Source organism: Syngnathus floridae, chromosome 17 (assembly GCF_059516105.1).
Source record: "Syngnathus floridae isolate MCC-2025c chromosome 17, RoL_Sflo_1.0, whole genome shotgun sequence".
NCBI lineage: Eukaryota > Metazoa > Chordata > Actinopteri > Syngnathiformes > Syngnathidae > Syngnathus > Syngnathus floridae.
This window is the reverse complement of record NC_142429.1, coordinates 3,812,790-3,827,011: the sequence shown is the minus strand read 5'-3', so window position 1 is coordinate 3,827,011 and position 14,222 is coordinate 3,812,790. Positions and strand designations below refer to the sequence as shown.

Here is a 14,222-nt window from a genome sequence, read left to right as displayed (position 1 = left end):
GAGTTCGCATGGAGCCAGCCTCTTTATTCACTGTACATAGTCTGCTCTCTAGTGGTTAAAGACGTGAACTACAATGCTATGGATGACACCACACAATATAGGTTTGAAACTCGGGTTATAGTTTAAAGGTCAGAGTTAAAACTCGGCTTGCAGTTTCCGAATGCCATACGTGGTAAAAATTGTGTTGTAAAATTTTGCTTTAACAATTGAAGTGGAAGAAGAAGAAATAAAGCTTACAGCACCTGGTATTCCCAGGCGGTCTCCCATCCAAGTACTATCCAGGCCCGACCGTGCTTAGCGTCCGAGATCGGACGAGATCGGGCGTTCTCAGGGTAGTATGGCCGTAAGCCATTGTAGGTCTCGAAATGTTGCAGTTTATAGACACAATCGCACCTGAAAACCAATCATGTATCATGGATACATGGCTTTAATGAAAAGTTACTGACAGCTTTTTATGTGGTAGCACGAATTTGCCATTGCGACCTGCATTTTGCTGTATCAAAGTAAATGTCATGAAAAGTGGAAAAACCCTACAGCAAAGCGCAATGTGCTGTTTTGGGTTCTTTTACAAATAAAGACTGCTGCTTTGAGTTCGCATGGAGCCAGCCTCTTTATTCACTGTACATAGTCTGCTCTCTAGCGGTTAAAGACGTGAACTACAATGCTATGGATGACACCACACAATATAGGTTTGAAACTCGGGTTATAGTTTAAAGGTCAGAGTTAAAACTCGGCTTGCAGTTTCCGAATGCCATACGTGGTAAAAATTGTGTTGTAAAATTTTGCTTTAACAATTGAAGTGGAAGAAGAAGAAATAAGCTCACAGCACCTGGTATTCCCAGGCGGTCTCCCATCCAAGTACTAACCAGGCCCGACCGTGCTTAGCTTCCGAGATCGGACGAGATCGGGCGTTCTCAGGGTAGTATGGCCGTAAGCCATTGTAGGTCTCGAAATGTTGCAATTTATAGACACAATCGCACCTGAAAACCAAGCCGGCGTATCATGGATACATGGCTTTAATGAAAAGTTACTGACAGCTTTTTATGTGGTAGCACAAATTTGCCATTGCGACCTGCATTTTGCTGTATCAAAGTAAGTGTCATGAAAAGTGGAAAAACCCTACAGCAAAGCGCAATGTGCTGTTTTGGGTTCTTTTACAAATAAAGACTGCTGCTTTGAGTTCGCATGGAGCCAGCCTCTTTATTCACTGTACATAGTCTGCTCTCTAGCGGTTAAAGACGTGAACTACAATGCTATGGATGACACCACACAATATAGGTTTGAAACTCGGGTTATAGTTTAAAGGTCAGAGTTAAAACTCGGCTTGCAGTTTCCGAATGCCATACGTGGTAAAAATTGTGTTGTAAAATTTTGCTTTAACAATTGAAGTGGAAGAAGAAGAGATAAGCTTACAGCACCTGGTATTCCCAGGCTGTCTCCCATCCAAGTACTAACCAGGCCTGACCGTGCTTAGCTTCTGCGATCAGACGAGATCGGGCGTTCTCAGGGTAGTATGGCCGTAAGCCATTGTAGATATCGAAATGTTGCAATTTATAGACACAATCGCACCTGAAAACCAAGCCGGCGTATCATGGATACATGGCTTTAATGAAAAGTTACTGACAGCTTTTTATGTGGTAGCACGAATATGCCATTGCGACCTGCATTTTGCTGTATCAAAGTAAATGTCATGAAAAGTGGAAAAACCCTACAGCAAAGCGCAATGTGCTGTTTTGGGTTCTTTTACAAATAAAGACTGCTGCTTTGAGTTCGCATGGAGCCAGCCTCTTTATTCACTGTACATAGTCTGCTCTCTAGCGGTTAAAGACGTGAACTACAACGCTATGGATGACACCACACAATATAGGTTTGAAACTCGGGTTATAGTTTAAAGGTCAGAGTTAAAACTCGGCTTGCAGTTTCCGAATGCCATACGTGGTAAAAATTGTGTTGTAAAACTTTGATTTAACAATTGAAGTGGAAGAAGAAGTAATAGGCTTACAGCACCTGGTATTCCCAGGCGGTCTCCCATCCAAGTACTAACCAGGCCCGACTGTGCTTAGCTTCCGAGATCGGACGAGATCGGGCGTTCTCAGGGTAGTATGGCCGTAAGCCATTGTAGGTCTCGAAATGTTGCAATTTATAGACACAATCGCACCTGAAAACCAAGCCGGCGTATCATGGATACATGGCTTTAATGAAAAGTTACTGACAGCTTTTTATGTGGTAGCACGAATTTGCCATTGCGACCTGCATTTTGCTGTATCAAAGTAAATGTCATGAAAAGTGGATAAACCCTACAGCAAAGCGCAATGTGCTGTTTTGGGTTCTTTTACAAATAAAGACTGCTGCTTTGAGTTCGCATGGAGCCAGCCTCTTTATTCACTATACATAGTCTGCTCTCTAGCGGTTAAAGACGTGAACTACAATGCTATGGATGACACCACACAATATAGGTTTGAAACTCGGGTTATAGTTTAAAGGTCAGAGTTAAAACTCGGCTTGCAGTTTCCGAATGCCATACGTGGTAAAAATTGTGTTGTAAAATTTTGCTTTAACAATTGAAGTGGAAGAAGAAGAGATAAGCTTACAGCACCTGGTATTCCCAGGCTGTCTCCCATCCAAGTACTAACCAGGCCTGACCGTGCTTAGCTTCTGCGATCAGACGCGATCAGACAAGATCAGGCGTTCTCAGGGTAGTATGGCCGTAAGCCATTGTAGATCTCGAAATGTTGCAATTTATAGACACAATCGCACCTGAAAACCAAGCCGGCGTATCATGGATACATGGCTTTAATGAAAAGTTACTGACAGCTTTTTGTGTGGTAGCACGAATATGCCATTGCAACCTGCATTTTGCTGTATCAAAGTAAATGTCATGAAAAGTGGAAAAACCCTACAGCAAAGCGCAATGTGCTGTTTTGGGTTCTTTTACAAATAAAGACTGCTGCTTTGAGTTCGCATGGAGCCAGCCTCTTTATTCACTGTACATAGTCTGCTCTCTAGCGGTTAAAGACGTGAACTACAATGCTATGGATGACACCACACAATATAGGTTTGAAACTCGGGTTATAGTTTAAAGGTCAGAGTTAAAACTCGGCTTGCAGTTTCCGAATGCCATACGTGGTAAAAATTGTGTTGTAAAACTTTGATTTAACAATTGAAGTGGAAGAAGAAGAAATAAGCTTACAGCACCTGGTATTCCCAGGCGGTCTCCCATCCAAGTACTAACCAGGCCCGACTGTGCTTAGCTTCCGAGATCGGACGAGATCAGGCGTTCTCAGGGTAGTATGGCCATAAGCCATTGTAGGTCTTGAAATGTTGCAATTTATAGACACAATCGCACCTGTAAACCAAGCCGGCGTATCATGGATACATGGCTTTAATGAAAAGTTACTGACAGCTTTTTATTTGGTAGCATGAATTTGCCATTGCGACCTGCATTTTGCTGTATCAAAGTAAATGTCATGAAAAGTGGAAAAACCCTACAGCAAAGCGCAATGTGCTGTTTTGGGTTCTTTTACAAATAAAGACTGCTGCTTTGAGTTCGCATGGAGCCAGCCTCTTTATTCACTGTACATAGTCTGCTCTCTAGCGGTTAAAGACGTGAACTACAATGCTATGGATGACACCACACAATATAGGTTTGAAACTCGGGTTATAGTTTAAAGGTCAGAGTTAAAACTCGGCTTGCAGTTTCCGAATGCCATACGTGGTAAAAATTGTGTTGTAAAATTTTGCTTTAACAATTGAAGTGGAAGAAGAAGAAAAAAGCTTACAGCACCTGGTATTCCCAGGCGGTCTCCCATCCAAGTACGAACCAGGCCCGACCGTGCTTAGCTTCCGAGATCGGGCGTTCTCAGGGTAGTATGGCCGTAAGCCATTGTAGGTCTCGAAATGTTGCAATTTATAGACACAATCGCACCTGAAAACCAAGCCGGCGTATCATGGATACATGGCTTTAATGAAAAGATACTGACAGCTTTTTATGTGGTAGCACGAATTTGCCATTGCGACCTGCATTTTGCTGTATCAAAGTAAATGTCATGAAAAGTGGATAAACCCTACAGCAAAGCGCAATGTGCTGTTTTGGGTTCTTTTACAAATAAAGACTGCTGCTTTGAGTTCGCATGGAGCCAGCCTCTTTATTGACTATACATAGTCTGCTCTCTAGCGGTTAAAGACGTGAACTACAATGCTATGGATGACACGACACAATATAGGTTTGAAACTCGGGTTATAGTTTAAAGGTCAGAGTTAAAACTCGGCTTGCAGTTTCCGAATGCCATACGTGGTAAAAATTGTGTTGTAAACTTTTGCTTTAACAATTGAAGTGGAAGAAGAAGAAAAAAGCTTACAGCACCTGGTATTCCCAGGCGGTCTCCCATCCAAGTACTAACCAGGCCCGACCGTGCTTAGCTTCCGAGATCGGACGAGATCGGGCGTTCTCAGGGTAGTATGGCCGTAGGCCATTGAGGTCTCGAAATGTTGCAATTTATAGACACAATCGCACCTGAAAACCAAGCCGGCGTATCATGGATACATGGCTTTAATGAAAAGTTACTGACAGCTTTTTATGTGGTAGCACGAATTTGCCATTGCGACCTGCATTTTGCTGTATCAAAGTAAATGTCATGAAAAGTGGAAAAACCCTACAGCAAAGCGCAATGTGCTGTTTTGGGTTCTTTTACAAATAAAGACTGCTGCTTTGAGTTCGCATGGAGCCAGCCTCTTTATTCACTGTACATAGTCTGCTCTCTAGCGGTTAAAGACGTGAACTACAATGCTATGGATGACACCACACAATATAGGTTTGAAACTCGGGTTATAGTTTAAAGGTCAGAGTTAAAACTCGGCTTGCAGTTTCCGAATGCCATACGTGGTAAAAATTGTGTTGTAAAATTTTGCTTTAACAATTGAAGTGGAAGAAGAAGAAAAAAAGCTTACAGCACCTGGTATTCCCAGGCGGTCTCCCATCCAAGTACTAACAAGGCCCGACCGTGCTTAGCGTCCGAGATCGGACGAGATCGGGCGTTCTCAGGGTAGTATGGCCGTAAGCCATTGTAGGTCTCGAAATGTTGCAATTTATAGACACAATCGCACCTGAAAACCAATCATGTATCATGGATACATGGCTTTAATGAAAAGTTACTGACAGCTTTTTATGTGGTAGCACGAATTTGCCATTGCGACCCTCATTTTGCTGTATCAAAGTAAATGTCATGAAAAGTGGAAAAACCCTACAGCAAAGCGCAATGTGCTGTTTTGGGTTCTTTTACAAATAAAGACTGCTGCTTTGAGTTCGCATGGAGCCAGCCTCTTTATTCACTGTACATAGTCTGCTCTCTAGCGGTTAAAGACGTGAACTACAATGCTATGGATGACACCACACAATATAGGTTTGAAACTCGGGTTATAGTTTAAAGGTCAGAGTTAAAACTCGGCTTGCAGTTTCCGAATGCCATACGTGGTAAAAATTGTGTTGTAAAACTTTGATTTAACAATTGAAGTGGAAGAAGAAGAAATAAGCTTACAGCACCTGGTATTCCCAGGCAGTCTCCCATTCAAGTACTAACCAGGCCCCACTGTGCTTAGCTTCCGTGAGCGGACGATATCGGTTGTTCTCAGGGTAGTATGGCCATAAGCCATTGTAGGTCTTGAAATGTTGCAATTTATAGACACAATCGCACCTGTAAACCAAGCCGGCGTATCATGGATACATGGCTTTAATGAAAAGTTACTGACAGCTTTTTATTTGGTAGCATGAATTTGCCATTGCGACCTGCATTTTGCTGTATCAAAGTAAATGTCATGAAAAGTGGAAAAACCCTACAGCAAAGCGCAATGTGCTGTTTTGGGTTCTTTTACAAATAAAGACTGCTGCTTTGAGTTCGCATGGAGCCAGCCTCTTTATTCACTGTACATAGTCTGCTCTCTAGCGGTTAAAGACGTGAACTACAATGCTATGGATGACACCACACAATATAGGTTTGAAACTCGGGTTATAGTTTAAAGGTCAGAGTTAAAACTCGGCTTGCAGTTTCCGAATGCCATACGTGGTAAAAATTGTGTTGTAAAATTTTGCTTTAACGATTGAAGTGGAAGAAGAGAGACTAAGCTTACAGCACCTGGTATTCCCAGGCGGTCTCCCATCCAAGTACTAACCAGGCCCAACCGTGCTTAGCTTCCGAGATCGTACGAGATCGGGCGTTCTCAGGGTAGTATGGCCGTAAGCCATTGTAGGTCTCGAAATGTTGGAATTTATAGTCACAATCGCACCTGAAAACCAAGCCGGCGTATCATGGATACATGGCTTTAATGAAAAGTTACTGACAGCTTTTCATGTGGTAGCACGAATTTGCCATTGCGACCTGCATTTTGCTGTATCAAAGTAAATGTCATGAAAAGTGGAAAAACCCTACAGCAAAGCGCAATGTGCTGTTTTGGGTTCTTTTACAAATAAAGACTGCTGCTTTGAGTTCGCATGGAGCCAGCCTCTTTATTCACTGTACATAGTCTGCTCTCTAGCGGTTAAAGACGTGAACTACAATGCTATGGATGACACCACACAATATAGGTTTGAAACTCGGGTTATAGTTTAAAGGTCAGAGTTAAAACTCGGCTTGCAGTTTCCGAATGCCATACGTGGTAAAAATTGTGTTGTAAAATTTTGCTTTAACAATTGAAGTGGAAGAAGAAGAAAAAAAGCTTACAGCACCTGGTATTCCCAGGCGGTCTCCCATCCAAGTACTAACAAGGCCCGACCGTGCTTAGCGTCCGAGATCGGACGAGATCGGGCGTTCTCAGGGTAGTATGGCCGTAAGCCATTGTAGGTCTCGAAATGTTGCAATTTATAGACACAATCGCACCTGAAAACCAATCATGTATCATGGATACATGGCTTTAATGAAAAGTTACTGACAGCTTTTTATGTGGTAGCACGAATTTGCCATTGCGACCCTCATTTTGCTGTATCAAAGTAAATGTCATGAAAAGTGGAAAAACCCTACAGCAAAGCGCAATGTGCTGTTTTGGGTTCTTTTACAAATAAAGACTGCTGCTTTGAGTTCGCATGGAGCCAGCCTCTTTATTCACTGTACATAGTCTGCTCTCTAGCGGTTAAAGACGTGAACTACAATGCTATGGATGACACCACACAATATAGGTTTGAAACTCGGGTTATAGTTTAAAGGTCAGAGTTAAAACTCGGCTTGCAGTTTCCGAATGCCATACGTGGTAAAAATTGTGTTGTAAAACTTTGATTTAACAATTGAAGTGGAAGAAGAAGAAATAAGCTTACAGCACCTGGTATTCCCAGGCAGTCTCCCATTCAAGTACTAACCAGGCCCCACTGTGCTTAGCTTCCGTGAGCGGACGATATCGGTTGTTCTCAGGGTAGTATGGCCATAAGCCATTGTAGGTCTTGAAATGTTGCAATTTATAGACACAATCGCACCTGTAAACCAAGCCGGCGTATCATGGATACATGGCTTTAATGAAAAGTTACTGACAGCTTTTTATTTGGTAGCATGAATTTGCCATTGCGACCTGCATTTTGCTGTATCAAAGTAAATGTCATGAAAAGTGGAAAAACCCTACAGCAAAGCGCAATGTGCTGTTTTGGGTTCTTTTACAAATAAAGACTGCTGCTTTGAGTTCGCATGGAGCCAGCCTCTTTATTCACTGTACATAGTCTGCTCTCTAGCGGTTAAAGACGTGAACTACAATGCTATGGATGACACCACACAATATAGGTTTGAAACTCGGGTTATAGTTTAAAGGTCAGAGTTAAAACTCGGCTTGCAGTTTCCGAATGCCATACGTGGTAAAAATTGTGTTGTAAAATTTTGCTTTAACGATTGAAGTGGAAGAAGAGAGACTAAGCTTACAGCACCTGGTATTCCCAGGCGGTCTCCCATCCAAGTACTAACCAGGCCCAACCGTGCTTAGCTTCCGAGATCGTACGAGATCGGGCGTTCTCAGGGTAGTATGGCCGTAAGCCATTGTACGTCTCGAAATGTTGGAATTTATAGTCACAATCGCACCTGAAAACCAAGCCGGCGTATCATGGATACATGGCTTTAATGAAAAGTTACTGACAGCTTTTCATGTGGTAGCACGAATTTGCCATTGCGACCTGCATTTTGCTGTATCAAAGTAAATGTCATGAAAAGTGGAAAAACCCTACAGCAAAGCGCAATGTGCTGTTTTGGGTTATTTTACAAATAAAGACTGCTGCTTTGAGTTCGCATGGAGCCAGCCTCTTTATTCACTGTACATAGTCTGCTCTCTAGCGGTTAAAGACGTGAACTACAATGCTATGGATGACACCACACAATATAGGTTTGAAACTCGGGTTATAGTTTAAAGGTCAGAGTTAAAACTCGGCTTGCAGTTTCCGAATGCCATACGTGGTAAAAATTGTGTTGTAAACTTTTGCTTTAACAATTGAAGTGGAAGAAGAAGAAAAAAAGCTTACAGCACCTGGTATTCCCAGGCGGTCTCCCATCCAAGTACTAACCAGGCCCGACCGTGCTTAGCTTCCGAGATCAGACGAGATCGGGCGTTCTCAGGGTAGTATGGCCGTAAGCCATTGTAGGTCTCGAAATGTTGCAATTTATAGACACAATCGCACCTGAAAACCAAGCCGGCGTATCATGGATACATGGCTTTAATGAAAAGTTACTGACAGCTTTTTATGTGGTAGCACGAATTTGCCATTGCGACCTGCATTTTGCTGTATTGAAGTGAATTTTGAACTTTAGGCGTATCTGTATGTTGCATTAGATGATCCAATAGTAGCAGTAAGACTATCAAACTATATTTGCTGTACAGAGAAGCTTTAGTTTCAGTAATGTATAAGTACTTGGTAGAAGATAGAAGGGCCAGTTGTCCGTGACCAGGGAGAATTCAGTTTCAGCAATGTGTGCAAGTGGAAAGTGGCTGTTGTTGTCCATCACCAACAGCGCTGGTCAAGATCTCCTTTTTAGGACTGAAGTAAACTAGTAGATTGAAAACTACAGCTGTTACCCCAAGCCGTGACATCAGCTTCTTGTCAGGTATAAAAGCTACGGGCCTGACAAGAGGGGGGGTTGGTTCGAGCAGGGGTCGTTCGTTGGTCCCAGGGCTCGCCCTAGCGCGGGTTCGCTCGCTCTCGCTCGCTCCCCCTTTTGGGGGGGGGAGGGTTTTTTACATCCATGCCTTGGGCCACTCAACTTTTTGGAAAGACTTCACTCTGACATCGGTCGAATAAAATCTTTTCCCAATCAGCCGTGGTCCCTGAAGTGCTCATTCGTCGGGAAACAGCCACCGATCACCGAGTGTTTTTTGAAGACCAGCGAAGCAGCAAAAACCATATACCACATTTTTGGCGTCACGAACAGGATTCGTGTTCTCCAGGGGACCGTCCCGTCCGCTCTCTCCGCGAGCATCCAGCGGCCAGCCGACGACCTGTTTTGAGGTGAGTTGCTTGCACTCAAAGTCGCCGCAGCATGCTCGCTCTTGGAAAGGGGGGGAGGGAGCGTTGTCCCCCGCACGGAGGGCAGTTAAACGGATCTGAGGGGGCCACGGCGGGCTCCAGGGAAAATTGTCTCTCCTAGTCAAAAGCCGGCATAATGCGACTTTTGAAGGGGGAGTGGCCCCAAATAGAGACAGCGAAAGAAAAGTAAAATAAAAACAGGAAAAATAAATAAAAAACAATAAATAAAAAGGGAACAGTAACAAAACGTTTTGGGAATTGTATGCATGACATGTCTGGTGAGAATGATAAACGAGAAGAAATAAACGCTCCAGGGAGGGCGAATGTGAAACAGGACAGGTTGTCGAGAACAACGCTGGTCGGCTGTCACGAGAAGAAAATAGTAGGAAGTCCCATAAAACGTGGACGTGGAAATTAGTCGTTTCAGTGGTCCCGCGGAGGATCGAAATTTTAGCTGTGTGATTGTGGCGGAAACACGGGTACGATTGAACTATGCTGCGACAAGATATGGGTGAATCCACACGGGCCAGGGGCTATAGCCGAGATGTCCGGTGGGAGCCTAGTCTCTGCCAAAGTCCAGCGCAAAAGGGAGGTTGCGTCGACCGCGTTTGGCCAATAGGAACGAGCGCAACCTTGGCATCCGTACCGTGGGAGTGGATGCAGGAAATATCCGGCCAGGTCAGGGACCTGTGGGCCGAAGAGAATGATGCGCGCGAAGCCACGTCGTTTGGGCACTGATCGAATTAGAGGTGTATGTGAGTTATAAGGCTTATCAATTTAAATGCTGGTGTAAGAGGCCCCCAGGTAAAACTTAAAAGGACTGGCGGTTTTCGAATATTGATTAAGCTGATATGATCTGCTTGCGGTTCGATTCCTCTATGGGGACGTGTCATAATAGCATGCACATCTGTCAAAGTTTGATCAATTTGAGCCTGTACAGACCGCGTTTGGGAAATAGGTGCTGGACGGCATTGTGTGTGTAGAGAAAATCCCTCTGTGTGAAAAAGGGAAAACGTGGCAATGAGGCCTCTGGAGTGCAAGGATTGGTATACCTTGGGAAAAAAGTAGTTTGTGTGCACACTTAAGTTAAATTCTGCAGAAAATAAAGGGGAAAATATAAAGCGCTATTAGAAACGAAACGAAACGAAAGTTAAGTAAGACATGCGTATTTGTCAGTGCATATCTGCACTGTTAAACACCAAACTGCATAGCCGCAGTTAGCAAACAGCAAAACGTGGAATGGATTCGAATCCTGCTCTGTCTTCTATGTTTGTGCGTGAGCGTTTATCGCTCAACGGCGTCTGTTTGTGATTGTCTGCGCGTGCAGAGACGTGTGGGATCCCTGTGTGTGTGTGTGTGTGTGGGTACCCATGGGTGTGTGTATGTGAGTGTGCGGGTGTGCGCGTGTGCGCAATCGTGAGTAAGTGTGTGTGTGCTCTTGAGTGCGTGTGAGTGCTTGTAGAAGAAACAAATGGAATGGATAGGATAGTGTGCTTCTCGGTGCTCTGGGGCGCGTGCCCGCCTGCGGTGCCCGCTCGGGGAGAGGAATCTGGCTTCGGGGGCGGGACAGGGAGTGGCCAACCTGTACCTGCCCACCGTGTTTTAAGGCTAGGTACTCCTCGTGTGGGTGACGTGGGGGCGGGGCGCGGGGCCAGAGTTGTGCCCATTTTGGGGCCTACCTTGCTGGTAGCGAGAGGGGCAAAAGAATGCATGACCAACAGTGGAGGTCCTGAGCTAACTGCAACCCATGATAATTAATGTCCCATAGCTGTCTAACAAGAGAAACAAGAAGCATGCATATGTTAAGCCATACGACACCAATATAGATGAGTATGTAGGTATGTCGAGAGGAGTGTGTCATTAACATTTCAGATTTTCTGTTTACATAAAAAACCCGACACAGCGGATACATCCATTGGCTCCAGGACAAAGAGACACAGACTGAACTTAGAATGAATGTTTAACAGCCGGCTAACAGGTGAAGACTAATTTATGAGCGCAAGAGAGGTATCAAGTGAGGGCCACAGTGCCAGCTAGAATTAAAGGAATTCTCTGGATTTAGACATAGAACTGAATCGTACTCACGGAGAGCCCGCTCATAAATTTTGGCTCGACAAGGGCGACCAGCGCCTATGTAACAAGACTCACAGGTCAAAAGCAGTAAGTCCAAATTAGAGGAGGAGATGCCAACGAGGAGATATTGGATTTGGAAGTAATCTGTTGGTTCTCTTAATACCCTTGTAAAAGTCTACTCGGTACAAATAAATTAGCGATAGGAGCGATTTAGAAGTCCAAAAGTAAGAAATTCAGATGAAAATCACATCCTAGATTTGAATAGTGGAGCCTAACAGGAGCATGGGGAAAGTGAACAGCTGAGAAATGGCTTTCAATGTAGTGGCAGTGAATTTAAAGATTCAAGATAGTTCAGTAATATCTGTAAAGTGAGCATAACACTGTCAGGCACGGGACAAGGCAAAGGACTCGGATGCAGAGTCGTTTCTTTCTTGGATTTATTCCAGCAAGCACACTGATCAAAAGTACAAATCAAAACGCCTCTTGCGAGGGAAAACACGTGGCAAAAAGTACAAACAGAAGGCGTCGCACTGAGGCGAGATAAAAGGCTAAAAGTACAAATCAAAACGCCTCTTACGAGGGAAAACACGTGGCAAAAAGTACAAACAAAAGGCGTCGCACTGAGGCGAGACAAAAAGGCTAGGGGAATCACAGTACTAACAAAAGCGTCGCTCGGTGGCGAGACAAAGAGGAGGGGTCTTACTGAGAACTCGGACATCAAGGAATCGCTGGTGGTCGGGACGAGGCAAGACACACTGGCACAGGACAAGGGGAAGACGCGGACTAAATACACACAAAAGGGCGTGGACACAGGTGCTGACCATTATTGTCAATTACACAGGTGCACACAATCGGGATCAGGGAAGACAAGACAACCAACACCGAGGAAGGAAACACGAACTGAAACGGAAGGGATGACAAAATAAAACCGGAAGTAAAATTACGACATCGACGAGACAGAAACCCGGAAAATTAAACGCGACCGCATGACAGAACCCCCCCCCTAGGGCCGGATCCCAGACGGCCCAGGAGCCCCAGGGTGAGCCGCATAAAAGTCCTCAAAAAGTCCCGGGTCCAAAATATAACTAGGCGGCACCCATTGCCGCTCCTCCGGCCCATAACCCTCCCAGTCCACCAGGTACTGCCAGCCCCGGCCTCTTCTGCGCACATCCAATAGTTCTTTTACGGTGTAGGCCGTCCCACCTCCCACAGTCCGCGGAGGCGGAGGCGGCGCAGGATCTGGCACCAATGGACTGTCCACCACCGGCTTGACCTTCCCAACGTGAAAGGTGGGGTGGACTGCAAGGGACCTGGGCAAGCGGAGACGCACCGCGGCCGGGTGCACGACCTTGGCGATGGGGAACGGACCCACGAAGCGAGGCGCCAGTTTCCTGGAGTCCCCCCGGTGGGGAAGATCCTTGGCGGATAGCCAGACACGTTGACCTCGCTGGTACACGGGCGCCGGACGTCTCCTCCGGTCAGCCATCCGCTTGACCCGGTCCCCCTGTCGGACCAGCGTGGCCCGAGCCGCCGACCAGACGCGACGACAGCGGCGCACCAAGGCGTGGGCCGAAGTCACCGTCACCTCCGGCTCACTGTCAGGGAAGACTGGGGGCTGGTAGCCATACACACACTTGAAGGGGGACATACCTGTAGCCGTGGTGGGCAGGGAGTTGTGGGCATACTCCACCCAGGAGAGGTTCTTGCTCCACGAGGAGGGGTTCTGGGAGACCAGGCAGCGGAGACTTGTCTCCAACTGCTGGTTGATACGTTCCGTCTGTCCGTTTGCCTCCGGGTGATAGCCTGACGTGAGACTCACGGTTGCCCCTATGAGCCTGCAAAACTCCCTCCAAAACCTGGACACGAATTGGGGCCCTCTATCGGAAACAATGTCTTTCGGGAACCATCATCACGGTGGCCGTTCGTTTAGCGGACGGGAGCTTGGGCAAGGCGATAAAGTGAGCCATCTTTGAGAATCTGTCCACCACTGTGAGTATGGTGGTTCGCCCATGCGAGGCCGGAAGCCCGGTGACGAAGTCCATGGATATCTCTGCCCATGGGCGCGAAGGAATGGGTAGGGGATGCAGCAACCCCATACGGGCGCCGTGGGAGTTCTTATTCCGGGCGCAGACGGGACAGGCTGCAACGTATTCCTTGACGTCTGCCCTCATGGAGGGCCACCAGAATCGCTGCTGGATGACAAACAGCGTTCGGCGCATGCCCGGATGGCAGGAGAGTCTGGAGGTGTGAGCCCAATGGATGACTTGGGATCGTAATTGAGCAGGGACAAATAGTCGGTTCTCAGGGCAACCACTAGGGGGTGGCTTGTTACCATTGGCCCGCTGTACCCGGCCTTCGATAGGCCAGGTCACTGCTCTAACCAGGCAATGAGGAGGCAGGATGGTTTCGGGCTTCTTAATCTCTGGATCCGAGTTGAAAACACGGGAGAGGGCGTCAGGCTTGGTGTTCTTGGTTCCCGGTCTGTAGGACAGAGTGAAGTTAAAACGATTGAAAAAAAGTGACCAGCGGGCTTGGCGTGAATTCAGTCTCTTAGCTGACTTTATGTATTCTAAATTTTTATGGTCGGTCCAGACCAAAAAAGGCTGCTGTGCTCCCTCTAACCAATGTCTCCACTCTTCCAATGCCAGTTTAACTGCCAACAGTTCGCGAT

The 14,222-nt window shown here is 46.0% G+C and overlaps 10 non-coding genes and 5 pseudogenes across 10 annotated transcripts; all 15 read right to left on the bottom strand.

Moving 5' to 3' along the window:
- Positions 1–230: 230 nt before the first annotated feature.
- LOC148383366 (5S ribosomal RNA) lies at positions 231–349 on the bottom strand. Its single transcript, XR_015853644.1, has one exon. It is a non-coding gene; the product is annotated as a 5S ribosomal RNA (ribosomal RNA).
- A 468-nt stretch (positions 350–817) lies between these two features.
- LOC148383365 (5S ribosomal RNA) lies at positions 818–936 on the bottom strand. Its single transcript, XR_015853616.1, has one exon. It is a non-coding gene; the product is annotated as a 5S ribosomal RNA (ribosomal RNA).
- A 470-nt stretch (positions 937–1,406) lies between these two features.
- LOC148383364 (5S ribosomal RNA) lies at positions 1,407–1,525 on the bottom strand (annotated as a pseudogene).
- Positions 1,526–1,995: 470 nt separating this feature from the next.
- LOC148383363 (5S ribosomal RNA) lies at positions 1,996–2,114 on the bottom strand. Its single transcript, XR_015853655.1, has one exon. It is a non-coding gene; the product is annotated as a 5S ribosomal RNA (ribosomal RNA).
- Positions 2,115–2,584: 470 nt separating this feature from the next.
- Positions 2,585–2,713, bottom strand: LOC148383362 (5S ribosomal RNA; annotated as a pseudogene).
- Positions 2,714–3,183: 470 nt separating this feature from the next.
- LOC148383361 (5S ribosomal RNA) lies at positions 3,184–3,302 on the bottom strand. The gene has a single exon (XR_015853751.1). It is a non-coding gene; the product is annotated as a 5S ribosomal RNA (ribosomal RNA).
- A 470-nt stretch (positions 3,303–3,772) lies between these two features.
- Positions 3,773–3,881, bottom strand: LOC148383360 (5S ribosomal RNA; annotated as a pseudogene).
- Positions 3,882–4,351: 470 nt separating this feature from the next.
- Positions 4,352–4,470, bottom strand: LOC148383359 (5S ribosomal RNA). Its single transcript, XR_015853663.1, has one exon. It is a non-coding gene; the product is annotated as a 5S ribosomal RNA (ribosomal RNA).
- Positions 4,471–4,940: 470 nt separating this feature from the next.
- Positions 4,941–5,059, bottom strand: LOC148383358 (5S ribosomal RNA). The gene has a single exon (XR_015853766.1). It is a non-coding gene; the product is annotated as a 5S ribosomal RNA (ribosomal RNA).
- Positions 5,060–5,527: 468 nt separating this feature from the next.
- LOC148383357 (5S ribosomal RNA) lies at positions 5,528–5,646 on the bottom strand (annotated as a pseudogene).
- A 470-nt stretch (positions 5,647–6,116) lies between these two features.
- On the bottom strand, positions 6,117–6,235 carry LOC148383356 (5S ribosomal RNA). The gene has a single exon (XR_015853600.1). It is a non-coding gene; the product is annotated as a 5S ribosomal RNA (ribosomal RNA).
- A 471-nt stretch (positions 6,236–6,706) lies between these two features.
- Positions 6,707–6,825, bottom strand: LOC148383355 (5S ribosomal RNA). Its single transcript, XR_015853765.1, has one exon. It is a non-coding gene; the product is annotated as a 5S ribosomal RNA (ribosomal RNA).
- A 468-nt stretch (positions 6,826–7,293) lies between these two features.
- LOC148383354 (5S ribosomal RNA) lies at positions 7,294–7,412 on the bottom strand (annotated as a pseudogene).
- Positions 7,413–7,882: 470 nt separating this feature from the next.
- Positions 7,883–8,001, bottom strand: LOC148383353 (5S ribosomal RNA). Its single transcript, XR_015853599.1, has one exon. It is a non-coding gene; the product is annotated as a 5S ribosomal RNA (ribosomal RNA).
- A 471-nt stretch (positions 8,002–8,472) lies between these two features.
- On the bottom strand, positions 8,473–8,591 carry LOC148383352 (5S ribosomal RNA). The gene has a single exon (XR_015853847.1). It is a non-coding gene; the product is annotated as a 5S ribosomal RNA (ribosomal RNA).
- Between the last annotated feature and the right edge of the window lie 5,631 nt (positions 8,592–14,222).